General features: G+C 40.5%; 1 long non-coding RNA gene across 1 annotated transcript; it reads right to left on the reverse strand.

The window, feature by feature from the left end:
* Positions 1–11490: 11490 nt before the first annotated feature.
* LOC141302377 (uncharacterized) lies at positions 11491–12928 on the reverse strand. Its single transcript, XR_012342379.1, has 3 exons — positions 12642–12928; positions 12194–12251; positions 11491–12099 (listed from the first exon to the last, which is right to left on the reverse strand). It is a non-coding gene; the product is annotated as an uncharacterized lncRNA (long non-coding RNA).
* Between the last annotated feature and the right edge of the window lie 4342 nt (positions 12929–17270).

The raw sequence follows: 17270 nt of genomic DNA on the forward strand, positions 1-17270 counted from the left end.
TTTTCAACCGTTGGGGCACTTTTGGGGGCCTTAACATACTCAAAAACTCTTGAAAATTTGCGCACACGTCGGAATCTGCCGTCGTCCGGACGCCACAGAGGCTGGGACCCGGGCGTGGTTCAGGGCCTCTACAGCGCCCCCTGGAACACAGTTTGAAAACTTGATGTACTGCGCACACATACTTGCGCGTATTGATATGAAACTCGGTACACATATAGAACTCATCGAGCTGAACAACTTTTGTACTCTATGTCATGGGCTCCACGCAACAGGAAGTGAGATATTTAGGGCTGTTTAAAAAGCGCATGCTCTGGAATTTAACGTACTCCTCCCAGGAATTCCATGGGATTGTCACCAAACTCGGTCAGCATGATCTCAAGACATTGGGGACGCTAAATTGCGAGGAGATTTTTGATATCTCGAACGGTTTGGCCGTGGCAAGGCGACAAAGTTATGGCGAGAAATGAGAAACAGGAAGTGTCTAATAACTGTTGCACACATTGCCTGATTCTGATGAAACTTCACAAGTTTGTTCCTTGTATGATGCCGATTCCATAAATGTGACTATTATGAGTCAAAGTTATAGCGCCACCAACTGGCAGCAGGAAACGTGTCATTTTCAAAATGCTTTGAAATCAGCCTCTTAATTTTACTCGATTTTCTTTAAACTTCATCAAAATCATGTCAAAACACGGCCGATAAGAATATGTAAAGGGGTCGATGATAAATCAAATGCTGTTGCCATGGCAACGTGTCAAACTTTAAAATTACATTCCTGTCTTTTCGAGGCAGATAACATGCTTAGAATTTCATGAAACTCAACACACACATCAATATTAATGATAGTTAGACACTGGCAAAAGGTCATAAATGGGCGTGGAGCAGGCACTCTATAGCGCCATCTTTTGACAAAAGTTGGGGGGTTAGTTTTTCCTACAGTCACCAAACTCTGTACTTATATTGTTCTCATCAATCTGGACAACTTTCTAAATCAAACTCATTAGCTAAGACCAACAGAAAGCCGGCTATTTTGATTTGAAGGTGGATTTTTTGAAAAATCAGGTTGTAAACAAATTCATACTACTCCTAAGAACAACCAGCTGTTCACACCAAACTTTTTTAACATGAAGAGAAGATTCTGAAGATGTTAAATTGCGAGCGGATTTTGGATATCTCGAACGGTGTTGACGTGGTGATTTTTTAAAGATGTAGTAAAAAACATAACCCTAATTTTTTATAACTTTAAAGTGCAGCATCCAAACTCTTTAAAACTTTTTTCACACAGAGATCTAATCATTCTGAGCAAGTGCTGGAAATATAAATTTTATACAAGCTTCAATGAATTAAAGAAAATTAAAAAAATAACTCAGAAACCTGCTGTCACTCTGGTGAATGTCTCTACAGTATGTGTGTGCGTTCAGTCAGGCACAGAGAAGCTCATTATTGCAGGGGGGAGGGGTGAGAGGCAGAGAGGGTGACAGAGTAGAGAGCCATCCTACAGACCATCTTTGAACAAAAAATGCACATATGTATTTTAATTACATAAATATGTCTGATCTTTGAGAGTCTGATATTTTGAGAAAATATAAAGGGTCACTTAGTCTTTCATTGTTCGTATTTTGCAGTTGTTGTTTTTTATTTATTTGTATTTATCACCCCGTTAAAATACTCAACTTGATTTTTAAAGATATTTTGAAAGAATGAAGAGTTTATAGAGCACTTTATTGTGTATTGCTGTACACCCACATGAACTGTGTTCATGTTCATGTTAATTCACAGTACATAAACTTTATATGAATACTTTTTTTAGCTTAATATTAATTAACATTAATAAATGCTATTTATTTATTGGTCATGTTAACTAATATAGTTAATTTTAACAAATGAAACTGGATGGCAACATTTTATATTTTGTGTGTATGTGTCTGTGTGTTGATTTTAAAGTGTAACCCTTTCAATTCTGTGAACTTAAAATCCAAACTAGCAGAGGGTTACTGTGAATGCATGTGCCAACTGGGCACCGTCTTCCTTATTGATTCTTAGTTATGTAGCACTTAAGAGTGATGTCTTATAACAGGAGTCACCAGCAAAGCAATATCCACACAAAAATTGTACAGATAGGTAACAATGACATTTAAGCAGAAGTGGTGGATGTAAAGGAAGCAATAATAACATTTTGCTATCATCATGAATCATGTTCTTATCATCATTTGTAGCATACTGGTTCACAGTTGGCATTTATCTGAAGTCCTTGCATTGATTGCATTTAGTTAAATCAACATTATATTTGGTCAGTCTGATCTTGAAGCCTTAGAGATGTTAAATTGTGAAGATCTTGAGTTTTCATTAAAGGGCATGTGGTGGCCTGACAAAGTTTGATGTTTCTGCATAGACATAGAAGTGGTTATAACTTAGCCTGAAAATGTCTGATCTGCCACAAAATTCACAGGTTTGGTAAGTGTCCTGGCCTGAAGACACCTAAAGACCAATATTCAGATATTATCATAGCGCCACCTGTTGGCAGCAGGATATCTCATATATTTCACTAACTCAAACATACCAAGGTCAATCTGCACCAAACTTCATATGTTTGATAATAGTGCTGGCCTGAACACATCTACATGCCAATAATCAGTTATAGGCATAGCGCCACCAGCTGGCAGCGGCAAGTTTGGCACATTTAAGTGACTTTGACATATTTCTCCTACATTTACTGTATTAAAAGCATACTGCCCACCGTTTGCTGTTTTCCTGAAGCCACCGGTCGGCGGTGAGCCCGGGTGCGAGGGCCCGTTCATCGCTGCTCGCAGCTTTAATTATTCTTCTTCTTCTTCTTCTCCAAAGTGAAAAGTCTTTTTGAGGGCCTAAACATGCCCGAAAACTCACGAAACTTTGCACACGCATCAGATCTGGCGAAAATTTACATCTGATATGGTTTTCAAAAGTGGGTGTGGCAAAATGGCTCGATAGCGCCACCTATAAAATTTCAACGGAGTGCCCCTCGAGCTACGTGTCATGTACATGTACGAAACTCGGTACACATATGTAACACACCAATACCTACAAAAAAGTCTCCTGGTGCAACATCCGAAACCCAACAGGAAGTCCGTTATATTGAATTTCCTGTATGATTTTTGTGCAGTTTTTGCCATTTTCAGGCCTCATACTTTAACGAACTCCTCCTACAGTTTTTATCCGATCATCTTCAAATTTGCTGAGTGTCATCATAAGGCCTTTGCGATGTTAAATTGCGAAGCTTTAGAGTTTTCGTCGAAGGGCGTGTCCGTGGCGGCCGGACAAACTTTGATGTTTCGCCATGAAAAAGGAAGTTGCTATAACTCAGGCATACGATGTCCGATCTGCCTCAAACTTCACATGTTTGATGACAGTCCGGTCCTGAACACACATCAGTGCCCATATTCAGTTATAGTCATAGCGCCACCTGCTGACAACAGGAAATGACATGTTTAACACTGTTACGGACTCCTAGAAACATATTGAAAAGCGTTAACAAGTCTTAAATAGGCTAGCAACATGCTACAAACATGCTAAAACATGCTAGCAACACTTAGCTAAGAGCTAAAGCATGCTATTAATACAAATACAAAAGGAAATTGCTGTAACTCATGTATATAATGTTGAATCTGACCCAAACTTAATATTCAACATGCTACAAAAATAATAAAGCATGCTAGCAACACTTAGCTAATATGCTAAAGCATGCTAATAATACAATAAAACAGGAAGTTACTCTAACTCAGGCATACAATGTCCAATCAGCCCCAAACTTAACATGTTTGATAAGAATCCTGGCCTAAACACACGCCCATGCCCGTATTCAGTTATAGTCATAGCGCCACCAGCTGGTAACAGGAAGCCACATGTTTAATACTGTTGTGGATGCCTAACAACATTTTAAAAAAATTCAACAACTGTTAAACAGGGTAGCAACATGCTAGAAACATGCTATAACATGTTAGCAACATTTAGCTAAGTGCTAAAGCATACTCTTAATGCAATGAAACAGGAAGTTACTCTAACTCAGGCATGCAATGTCCAATCAGCCCCAAACTTCACATGTTTGATAACAGTCCTGACCTGAAGATATCTACATGCCAATATTCAGTTATAGTCATAGCGCCACCTACTGTCAACAGGAAGTGACATGTTTAACACTGTGACACACTATTGGCAACACACTAAAAAAGCCATTGAGTGCTAAACTAGTTTAAAACGTACCCAAACATGCTAGCAGCACTTACTTAGTGCTAAAGCATGTTGTTAAAGACATAAAACAGGAAGTTACTGTAACTCAGGCATGCAATGTCCAATCAGCCCCAAACTTCACATGTTTGATAAGACTCCTGGCCTGAAGATATATACATGCCCATATTCAGTTATAATCACAGCGCCACCTGCTGACAACAGGAAGTGACATTTAATGGTGTTACGGACTCCTAGCAACATATTAAAAAGCGTCAGCAAGTTTTAAATAGGCTAGCATCATGCTAGAATCATGTTAAAACATGCTAGCAACACTTAGCTAAGAGCTAAAGCATGATATTAATACAAAGAAAAATAAGTGTAACTCATGCATACAATGTCCAATCTGACCCAAGCTTAATATGTTTGATAAGAGTCCTGGTCTGAACACAAGCCCATGCCTATATTCAGTTATAGTCATAGTGCCACCTGCTGGCAACAGAAAGTCACATGTTTAATACCGATGTGGATGCCCAGCAACATTTTAAAAATATCAACAAGTGTTAAATAGGGTAGCAACATGCTAGAAACATGTTAGCAACATTTCGCTAAGTGCTAAAGCATACTCTTAATGCAAATGAAACAGGAAGTTACTGTAACTCAGGCATGCAATGTCCAATCAGCCCCAAACTTAATATGTTTGATAAGAGTCCTGGCCTGAATACATTTACATGCCAATATTTAGTTATAGTCATAGCGCCACCAGCTGGCAACAGCAAATTACTTGTTTTACACTAACTTAAGAATGCAATGTACAATTTGCACCAAACTTGACATGATTGCCAATAGTCCTAGCCTGAAGACATCTAAAAGCCAATATTTCGTAATAGCACCACCTGTTGGTAGCAGGATATGTCATGACTTACACTCAAGCATGCCATGTTCAATCTTCACCAAACTTCATATGTTTGATAAAAGCGCCGGCCTGAACACATCTGCATGCCAATATTCAGTTATAGGCATAGCGCCACCAGCTGGCAGCAGGAAGATTGGCACATATCAATGACTTTGACATATTCCTCCTACATTTACTGTGTTAATAGCATAGTGCCCACCATTCGCCACCGATCGGCGGTGAGCCCGAGTGCGAGGGCCCTACCATCGCTGCTTGCAGCTTTAATTTTTTTTATTTTTTTTATTTTTTTTCAACCGTTGGGGCACTTTTGGGGGCCTTAACATACTCAAAAACTCTTGAAAATTTGCACACACGTTGGAATCTGCCGTCGTCCGGACGCCACAGAGGCTGGGACCCGGGCGTGGTTCAGGGCATCTACAGCGCCCCCTGGAACACAGTTTGAAAACTTGATGTACTGCGCACACATACTTGCACGTATTGATATGAAACTCGGTACACATATAGAACTCACCGAGCTGAACAACTTTTGTACTCTATGTCATGGGCTCCACGCAACAGGAAGTGAGATATTTAGGGCTGTTTAAAAAGCGCATGCTCTGGAATTTAACATACTCCTCCCAGGAATTCCATGGGATTGTCACCAAACTCGGTCAGCATGATCTCAAGACATTGGGGACGCTAAATTGCGAGGAGATTTTTGATATCTCGAACGGTTTGGCCGTGGCAAGGCGACAAAGTTATGGCGAGAAATGAGAAACAGGAAGTGTCTAATAACTGTTGCACACATTGCCTGATTCTGATGAAACTTCACCAGTTTGTTCCTTGTATGATGCCGATTTCATAAATGTGACTATTATGAGTCAAAGTTATAGCGCCACCAACTGGCAGCAGGAAACGTGTCATTTTCAAAATGCTTTGAAATCAGCCTCTTAATTTTACTCGATTTTCTTTAAACTTCATCAAAATCATGTCAAAACACGGCCGATAAGAATATGTAAAGGGGTCGATGATAAATCAAATGCTGTTGCCATGGCAACGTGTCAAACTTTAAAATTACATTCCTGTCTTTTCGAGGCAGATAACATGCTTAGAATTTCATGAAACTCAACACACACATCAATATTAATGATAGTTAGACACTGGCAAAAGGTCATAAATGGGCGTGGAGCAGGCACTCTATAGCGCCATCTTTTGACAAAAGTTGGGGGGTTAGTTTTTCCTACAGTCACCAAACTCTGTACATATATTGTTCTCATCAATCTGGACAACTTTCTAAATCAAACTCATTAGCTAAGACCAACAGAAAGCCGGCTATTTTGATTTGAACGTGGATTTTTTGAAAAATCAGGTAGTAAACAAATTCACACTACTCCTAAGAACAACCAGCTGTTCACACCAAACTTTTTTAACATGAAGAGAAGATTCTGAAGATGTTAAATTGCGAGCGGATTTTGGATATCTCGAACGGTGTGGACGTGGTGATTTTTTAAAGATATAGTAAAAAACATAACCCTAATTTTTTATATCTTTAAAGTGCAGCATCCAAACTCTTTAAAACTTTTTTCACACAGAGATCTAATCATTCTGAGCAAGTGCTGGAAATATAAATTTTATACAAGCTTCAATGAATTAAAGAAAATTAAAAAAATAACTCAGAAACCTGCTGTCACTCTGGGTGAATGTCTCTACAGTATGTGTGTGCGTTCAGTCAGGCACAGAGAAGCTCATTATTGCAGGGGGGAGGGGTGAGAGGCAGAGAGGGTGACAGAGTAGAGAGCCATCCTACAGACCATCTTTGAACAAAAAATGCACATATGTATTGTAATTACATAAATATGTCTGATCTTTGAGAGTCTGATATTTTGAGAAAATATAAAGGGTCACTTAGTCTTTCATTGTTCGTATTTTGCAGTTGTTGTTTTTTATTTATTTTTTACTTAACTGTACCATGAACTTGTCCTATTCAGTCACATAGCAAAAGATTTAAAAAAATACAACTTTTTAGCATGATCAATTTATCTTCATTGATAGACAATATTTACATAGTGTTATTTATTGAATATAAAATAATAATAATAAAAAATTAAGACAAACTTTGACAACAAAACAAACGTTACTGTTATCTCTTCAAAACATCTGAAAACCATAATTTTAAGATCAGTTATAAATATATATATCACCCCGTTAAAATACTCAACTTGATTTTTAAAGATATTTTGAAAGAATGAAGAGTTTATAGAGCACTTTATTGTGTATTGCTGTACACCCACATGAACTGTGTTCATGTTCATGTTAATTCACAGTACATAAACTATATATGAATACTTTTTTTAGCTTAATATTAATTAACATTAATAAATGCTATTTATTTATTGGTCATGTTAACTAATATCGTTAATGCTAACAAATAAAACTGAATGGCAACATTTTATATTTTGTGTGTATGTGTCTGTGTGTTGATTTTAAAGTCTAACCCTTTCAATTCTGTAAACTTTAAATCCAAACTAGCAGAGGGTTACTTTAAATGCATGTGCCAACTGGGCACCGTCTTCATTATTGATTCTTAGTAATGTAGCGCTTAAGAGTGATGTCTTATAACAGGAGTCACCAGCAAAGCAATATCCACACACAAATTGTACAGATAGGTAACGATGACATTTAAGCAGAAGTGGTGGACGTAAAGCAAGCAATAATAACATTTTGTTATCATCATGAATCTTGTTCTTATCATCATCATCAGAGTATAGGGAAAATTTAGCATATTGGTTCACAGTTGGCATTATCTGAAGTCCTTGCATTGATTGCATTTAATTAAATCAACATTATATTTGGTCAGTCTGATCTTGAGGCCTTAGAGATGTTAAATTGTGAAGATCTTGAGTTTTCATTGAGTTGTTATAACTTAGCCATAAAATGTCCGATCTGCCTCAAACTTCACAGGTTTTGTAAGAGTCCTGGCCTGAAGACACCTAAAGACCAATATTCAGATATTATCATAGCGCCACTTGTTAGCAGCAGGATATATCATATCTTTCACTAACTCAAACATACCAAGGTCAATCTGCACCAAACTTCATATGTTTGATAATAGTGCTGGCCTGAACACATCTACATGCCAATAATTAGTTACAAGCATAGCGCCACCATCTGGCAGCGGCAAGTTTGGCACATTTAAATGACTTATGACTTTTTTCTATATTTACTGTATTAAAAGCATACTGCCCACCGTTTGCTGATTTCCTGAAGCCACCGGTCGGCGGTGAGCCCAGGTGCGAGGGCCCGTTCATCGCTGCTCGCAGCTTTAATTATTTTTTTATTTATTTTTTTTTTTCAACCGTTGGGGCACTTTTGGGGGCCTTAACATACTCAAAAACTCTTGAAAATTTGCACACACGTTGGAATCTGCCGTCGTCCGGACGCCACAGAGGCTGGGACCCGGGCGTGGTTCAGGGCCTCTACAGCGCCCCCTGGAACACAGTTTGAAAACTTGATGTACTGTGCACACATACTTGCACGTATTGATATGAAACTCGGTACACATATAGAACTCACCGAGCTGAACAACTTTTGTACTCTATGTCATGGGCTCCACGCAACAGGAAGTGAGATATTTAGGGCTGTTTAAAAAGCGCATGCTCTGGAATTTAACGTACTCCTCCCAGGATTTCTATACGATTGTCACCAAACTCGGTCAGCATGATCTCAAGACATTGGGGACGCTAAATTGCGAGGGGATTTTTGATATCTCGAACGGTTTGGCCGTGGCAAGGCGACAAAGTTTTGGCGAGAAATGAGAAACAGGAAGTGTCTAATAACTGTTGCACACATTGCCTGATTCTGATGAAACTTCACCAGTTTGTTCGTTGTATGATGCCGATTCCATAAATGTGACTATTATGAGTCAAAGTTATAGCGCCACCAACTGGCAGCAGGAAACGTGTCATTTTCAAAATGCTTTGAAATCAGCCTCTTAATTTTACTCGATTTTCTTTAAACTTCATCAAAATCATGTCAAAACACGGCCGATAAAGAATATGTAAAGGGGTCGATGATAAATCAAATGCTGTTGCCATGGCAACGTGTCAAACTTTAAAATTAGATTCCTGTCTTTTCAAGGCAGATAACATGCTTAGAATTTCATGAAACTCAACACACACATCAATATTAATGATAGTTAGACACTGGCAAAAGGTCATAAATGGGCGTGGAGCAGGCACTCTATAGCGCCATCTTTTAACAAAAGTTGGGGGGTTAGTTTTTCCTACAGTCACCAAACTCTGTACTTGTATTGTTCTCATCAATCTTGACAACTTTCTATATCAAACTCATTAGCTAAGACCAACAGAAAGCCGGCTATTTTGATTTGAATGTGGATTTTTTTGAAAAATCAGGTAGTAAACAAATTCACACTACTCCTAAGAACAACCAGCTGTTCACACCAAACTTTTTTAACATGAAGAGAAGATTCTGAAGATGTTAAATTGCGAGCGGATTTTGGATATCTCGAACGGTGTTGACGTGGTGATTTTTTAAAGATGTAGTAAAAAACATAACCCTAATTTTTTATATCTTTAAAGTGCAGCATCCAAACTCTTTAAAACTTTTTTCACACAGAGATCTAATCATTCTGAGCAAGTGCTGGAAATATAAATTTTATACAAGCTTCAATGAATTAAAGAAAATTAAAAAGATAACTCAGAAACCTGCTGTCACTCTGGTGAATGTCTCTACAGTATGTGTGTGCGTTCAGTCAGGCACAGAGAAGCTCATTATTGCAGGGGGGAGGGGTGAGAGGCAGAGAGGGTTACAGAGTAGAGAGCCATTCTACAGACCATCTTTGAACAAAATGCACATACTGTGTGGCGATAGCACAAAACATGTGGAAAATAAAATAAGTTTTTTTTTTATTATGGCCGAGCGGAAGTTAATTACAGGAAGTGAGGATACGTATTTAAGGTGGAGCTGCAAGAGAGAGCGACCGTATTGAGAGATGCAGGTCACCTGAATTCTGTTAGACGCATTGGCTGCATTGCGGAGATCTCCTCGCTGTGTTTGGGTATGGTGGATCGCTACGAGCCTCAGTTGACAAGCGATCGTTTGTGTGTGCGTGCTGCACCTCTGGACACCAGCTGCAGAGTGAAAGGAGTCTCTTATGCCGAAAAGTGCGAGCGGGATCACAAGGTGAATACCTGTTGTACATCTCTTGAATATTATGTCGTTAAAATGATTCCTCCCTGCCATTAGCGACCAGTAATCCACACGTACTGCAAACCCACACGCACACTCTCTCCACACACACAAACATCGCAAACACACACGAACATTAACACACGCACTTTCACCACGCACATATTTTTTATTTTTTTTATTTATTTGTATTTCCTAAAAATAATCATAGGTAAAGTTATGTAAAGAAATGTGATTTATGAATACTCTATTCGATGTTTTCGTGTTTCTCTTGTTACTATTTTCTATCTCTATTGTTTTCAAGGAGGGTTGAATGCTGAGGTTTTCGTTGCCCCCCCCCCCCCCCCCCCCGATTCTACTACCTCAGAGGCACCTTCTATAGTTCTCTTCCAAGTTTTTTTTTACAAAAATCCGCAAAAGACTATTTTGGAACTTGGCCTCTAGACTAATTTTTTCTGTTCAAAATTATTGTGTGTGTTGAAAATATCATTGTGAATTGAAAGTTGTATGTGAACAACAGTTTTCTTCTGTTACTGATTTTTTTTCTTCTTTTTCTTTTATTTTCAAATACAAGCTTAACTCTGCACTTGAACTTACTTTGTGTGGGAATTTCATTGAAAGTAATATGATTTCTTTTGTTTGTATGTTTATGTAACCGGTGGCTTAAAGAGCTATTCTGGGTAGATAAATTATATTTTGACAAGACTACGCTTGTCTGGCGCCCGAACCATTAAAACAAATAGGAAAATTTGTTTCTCTATAGTTGATATTTTCAGTAAACTACAGATTAAAATTTTCTTAGCGACCGCCACCGCTACATAAGTGGCGCCCGAACAGGGACTTGAACCTATATAAAACAAAAAGCAAAAGTTATTTCCTTCCCATTGGTTTAATTTGAGACTTTTTATGTGGCTGTAATTGTTAACTGGGAAACTTTTGAAGTTTTGAGAAAACAAAACAAAGAATTGTGATCAAACTGTGATATTGTGATATGTCAGTTGTTGTTTTTTTTTGTGGAAAAGTGTTGGAGTATATAAAGTAACCTGTCATTTGTACTGCAAGGTAACAATTACAAAATTGAAGTGTGACTTGGTTTTCAAATACTTGTCGGAATAGAAATTGTGAATTAGTGTTTGTGGGAGAAATTGAACATTAGTACAACATTTGTATTTTGCTGTGTTCAGTTAAATTTATTTCTGATTATTTTCCCAAGCTACTGACATCCACTACATTTACACATCTTACACAGACACTATAGACAAGCATGTCCACCACACCATCACCATCCCCTGCCTCCACCTGTGTGAATATTGAAGTTCCAGATGTGGCAACTCCAACCTGGCCAGTTGCATCACATCCCCAGTTTACCCGTGGACCTTCTTCATCTCATGTTTCCCATGTCCCATACGCTTACACGCCATCCAGCACCATCTATCCAGAAGCCCATGTGCAGTTTGCTTCAGGCCTTGCTGGTAGCACTCCAGTGCAAACCCTTACCTGGGAACAGGGACCAGGCCCCATGCAACTATGCACATCACCTGAAATCTCCTCCCTTTCTTCGGTACAGCAGGATTTGCCCTGTGTGCTTCCAACTCCTGGGAGAGAGATACATCACCTTACTTCACAAGTTCAAGGTAACTGGGAAACACTGATGGATTTTATTCAAAAACAAGAGAAAGCAGTTTGTGAACTTACCCAGGAAGTGAAAGCAACTTCTTCTCAGCACCATGACCAAGTTACCCACCTTGCTACCAAAATGAAGGACAACCAGCAGCAAGTTCTCACACTTTTGTCTACCAACAAAAAACAGGATGAGGCTGAAACAGATCAACTAACTAAAGCCATCAAACTCATGATTTCAAGTGAACTTCAAAGAGCGGAATCTACCTTTGTCTCTGAAGTGCGCTTCATGGTTGATCAGCTGCAGCTGGAAGTGCAACAGGACCTTAAAACCATACAACAGAATTTTCAAAAAACTCACGATCAGTTAACACAAGAACTCCAGCAATGTAACGCCCAAACTGCTAGTCTCTGCACAGACTTTGGAAAGTTCCAGACCGAAATATTAGACCAATGTAAAATGCAAGAAATTAAATTAGTGGATCTGTTTAAGAAAAATGTGCCATTGTCACCTGACACTACTTCTCTCTCTCCATTACCTCCCCCTACCTCAGCAACAGCACTTACCCCTCTTCCCGCTACGACAGTAGTAAGAAGTGACCATCTTAAGTTAACATTCCCCACTTTTGGACGTCCATCAGACGACCCTGATCCTTTGCTCTATTTGACCCGCTGTCAAGATTTTTTAGCATTACATCCCTTGGTTGATACTGACCTGTTGGCCACCTTCCGAACTGTACTGTATGGAACCGCTCGTGACTGGTGGGAGGTTGCCAGATCTTCAATCACCACATGGGATGAGTTTGAATCAGCTTTCCTCTCCGCCTTCCTCTCTGAAGACTATGAGGACGAACTGGCTGATCGAGTCAGAACTAGAAGTCAGGGCGAGAAGGAATCCATTAGGGATTTTGCATTCTCGTATCGAGCACTCTGCAAGAGGTGGAAACCTACTCTAACAGAAAGTGACATGATAAAAATGATTCTTAAAAACATTCAGCCCTACCTTGCCAGTCAGCTACGTGGTCGAGTCAGTACTGTTGAGGAGTTAGTGAAGCTCGGTCATCAGCTGGAGAAAGACTACGCCCAACAACTACAATATGAAGGACGTAAAGTTATTAAACCACATGTAATGCCACCAAGACATAATTCTGGTCAACCTGTAGAAAAACCTCAAGTACAATGTTGGAGATGCAAAGGTCATCACTCACCAGGGAATTGTCCTCACTTTATTCCTGCTCCTTCCAACCAGCCTTCTGAACAGCATCGACATGCTAATAACAAGCGTCCGTTCCAATCTTCAAAGTCTGGAGGTCCGAATCACCAGCCAAGTACCCCTTCCAGCAACACTGTGTCTGCCACAGGGTCACCTTCGAATTTTAAAGAGAGCACCCTTACTGATTCTAATGCCTCAAAGCGGCTAACTGCTGTACCACAACAATTGGTAGTCCCCATTATTATAGGCACCTGGAGAGGAAAAGCCATTATTGACACAGGCGCAAGTTACACCCTCATCCATGAGAGCCTATGGACTGAACTCACACCACAAGATAAAATTCAACCTTGGACTCTTGGACCTCTTTACTTAGCTAATGGTGAAGCGGAAGTTCCATTAGGATGGTTAAATCTCCCAATTGTTTTACATGATAAGACTTTCACAGTACCGGTTGCTGTACTTACCTCCAAAGCCCTCGCCTATGCAGTGATTCTGGGTTTAGACTTCATCTTCTTCAGTGGACTGCAAATTAATGTGATGGACAGGAAGTATTCCTTCAAGGCTGCTCCTAATGAAGACTACCCTTTCCAACCAGGCCAGGCAAGTGTACCTGTGATGAAATCACCACACCTGAGAAAGAGACAACATCCGAAGAATGCTAATCAGAGCCTCTCTCTACTCAGTTCCATTCCTCCACAACAACTCCCCATGCTAGTGCCCTCTTTTGACATTCTTGAGGATCCAGTATTAATTGATCTTGCCGTGGATGGTGCTCATTTACCGCCTGATGGAAAACGGCAACTAAGGCAGATCTTAGAGACCAACTGTCAGGTGTGTACCCTCAATCCTGGGCGGACAGATGTTCTTCAGCATCACCTCTATGTCACACATCCAGTGCCCATCAAACAGCGACCATATCGCATTAGTCCCTCTAAACAGACTGTTGTGAGAGAACAGCTGGAAGAGATGTTAAAGGCAGGTATCGTGGAACCATCTCACTCGGCCTGGGCATCTCCTGTCGTCTTAGTACCAAAAAAAGACGGTAAAATGAGATTCTGTGTTGACTATCGAAAAGTTAATGCCATAACAGAGAGTGACGCATACCCTATCCCTAACATCACTGAAATTCTTGAATCCCTCGCTGACGCAGCAATCTTTTCCACCATTGACCTTAACAGTGGCTACTGGCAGGTGACAATGGATCCAGCTAGCAAACCTATGACTGCTTTCATCACTCCGTCAGGTGGGTTATATCAGTTCAAAGTCATGCCTTTTGGGTTAAAAAATGCCCCAGCGACATTTCAACGATTGATGGAGACAGTCTTAGGAGAATTACGAGGTAATATATGCTTTGTCTACATTGACGATATTATAGTTTATTCACCAACCATTGACCAGCACTTCCTTGATCTCCAAACCATTTTCCATCGATTGCAGATGGCAGGCTTGACTATCAACCTAAAAAAGAGCAAGTTTTGTCTTCAAGAGTTGACATTTCTTGGACACGTAGTAAACATTCATGGTATCTCCGCAGACCCGAGTAAGGTGGAAGCTGTACGTGCATATCCTGTACCTTGTAACCTCAAAGAGGTTCAGCGCTTCCTTGGACTCGCCGGGTGGTACCACCGGTTTGTACCAAACTTCTCACAGATCGCGGAGCCCCTTAATGCCTTAAAGAAAAAGGGTCATGCATTTCACTGGTCTTCTCAATGCCAACAAGCTTTTGAACACCTAAAAGCGTGCCTCACCTCACCTCCCATCCTTGGACATCCCAACCTTGACCTCCCATTTATTGTATATACAGATGCGAGCAACACTGGACTAGGTGCTGTATTGACGCAGCGGAGGAACCAGGGCTCAGAGCAGGTGATTGCCTATGCGAGCCGAACCTTGAACAAAGCCGAGTCAAATTACTCCGCAACGGAGAAGGAATGCCTTGCTGTCGTATGGGCTTTAGAAAGGTGGCAGCATTACCTAGAACCCAAGTTGTTCACTGTTGTGACAGATCACTCAGCTCTGCAGTGGGTGATGAGCTCTACAAAAACCACCAGCCGTCTAATTAGATGGGTTCTTCGATTGCAAAAATTTGATTTCATAATTGAATATCGTAAAGGAAGACTCAATGTAGCACCTGATGCTCTCTCACGGATCCATGCCCAGCCCAGTTGCAGTGTCTATACCAGTCGCACAGAGGACCCAGATCTTCCAATTACTGCTGCTGCTATATGGGAGGAACAACACAAGGATCCTGCAATCATAAAGATATTCCAAACATTGGCGGAAAATGATGATCAACTAAAGAATCAGTATGAGGTAGTTGAAGATAAATTGTACCACATGACACAGCTGAAGTCTGGTCAACGCCATTATCGGGTGTATGTTCCTAGCCCTCTGGTTCTGCCCCTCCTCCAACATTACCATTCAAATCCTTTGAGTGGACACATGGGTATTTACAAGACTTACCAGAGGCTGCATGATGTTGCTTTTTGGCCTGGGATGTGGGCAGATGTAAAGAAGCACGTCAAAAGATGCATCAAATGTCAAACCCTCAAAGGAGAAAATCGTAAACCGGCAGGAAAAATACAACAAGTTAGTACATCACGTCCCAACGAAATGCTAGGCGTTGATATCATGGGCCCAATGCCCAGAAGTACCCACCAAAATGAGTACCTGCTTGTCTTCGTTGACTATTTTTCTCGCTGGGTGGAGCTATTTCCCATGAGAAATGCCAGTGCACAAACCATAGCAGGGATTTTTCGGCGAGAGGTTCTAACACGATGGGGTGTTCCCGACTTCATCCTGTCTGACAGAGGCACCCAGTTCCTGTCTGCCATGTTTAAGGAGGTATGTGGGAAATGGGGTGTTACACAAAAACTCACGACTGCCTACCATCCGCAAACAAATATGACGGAACGAGTGAATCGTACATTGAAATACATGATTGCTGCTTACGTAGAAGACAACCATAAGAAATGGGATCACTACTTACCTGAACTACGTTTTGCAGTCAATTCAGCCGTCCAGGAATCCATTGGAATGACACCAGCAGAACTACACCTAGGAAGGAAATTGCAAGGTCCAGTGGACAAACTGTTGAGAGGCAAGAATATCACTCCTGATTTACCCTCCTATGATGTTGTCAACCATCTAGCTCAACTTCAGTCAATAGCTAAGGAGTGTTGTAAAAAAGCTCAGAAAAGACAACTGCGGAGCTACAATAAAAACCGACGTGACGTTTATTTTAATGAAAAAGACAGAGTTTGGCTAAAGAATTTCCCCCAGTCCAGTGCACAACACCACTTCAGTGCAAAACTTGCACAAAGATGGAAGGGTCCTTACCGTGTGATAAGGCAGTTGGGGCCCCTGAATTATCAGGTGGCGTTGGAGTCCTCTGGGGAAGATGTCCGAACTGTACATGTCACTAATTTAAAACCCTGCTTTCCCACTGCAGATGAGGTGGAGGTCCAGGAGAAGAAACAGCTCCTGGAAATATTCCAAGATTCCCCAGACGAAGAAGAAGAATTCTTAGGATTTTAAACACATAGCCCATACTTCTACAACTTTGGGTTGTTTTCTCAAGGGGGGGAGAGTGTGGCGATAGCACAAAACATGTGGAAAATAAAATAAGTTTTTTTTTTATTATGGCCGAGCGGAAGTTAATTACAGGAAGTGAGGATACGTATTTAAGGTGGAGCTGCAAGAGAGAGCGACCGTATTGAGAGATGCAGGTCACCTGAATTCTGTTAGACGCATTGGCTGCATTGCGGAGATCTCCTCGCTGTGTTTGGGTATGGTGGATCGCTACGAGCCTCAGTTGACAAGCGATCGTTTGTGTGTGCGTGCTGCACCTCTGGACACCAGCTGCAGAGTGAAAGGAGTCTCTTATGCCGAAAAGTGCGAGCGGGATCACAAGGTGAATACCTGTTGTACATCTCTTGAATATTATGTCGTTAAAATGATTCCTCCCTGCCATTAGCGACCAGTAATCCACACGTACTGCAAACCCACACGCACACTCTCTCCACACACACAAACATCGCAAACACACACGAACATTAACACACGCACTTTCACCACGCACATATTTTTTATTTTTTTTATTTATTTGTATTTCCTAAAAATAATCATAGG

The sequence above is a fragment of the Garra rufa genome, unplaced genomic scaffold (assembly GCF_049309525.1).
Source record: "Garra rufa unplaced genomic scaffold, GarRuf1.0 hap1_unplaced_001, whole genome shotgun sequence".
Lineage (NCBI taxonomy): Eukaryota > Metazoa > Chordata > Actinopteri > Cypriniformes > Cyprinidae > Garra > Garra rufa.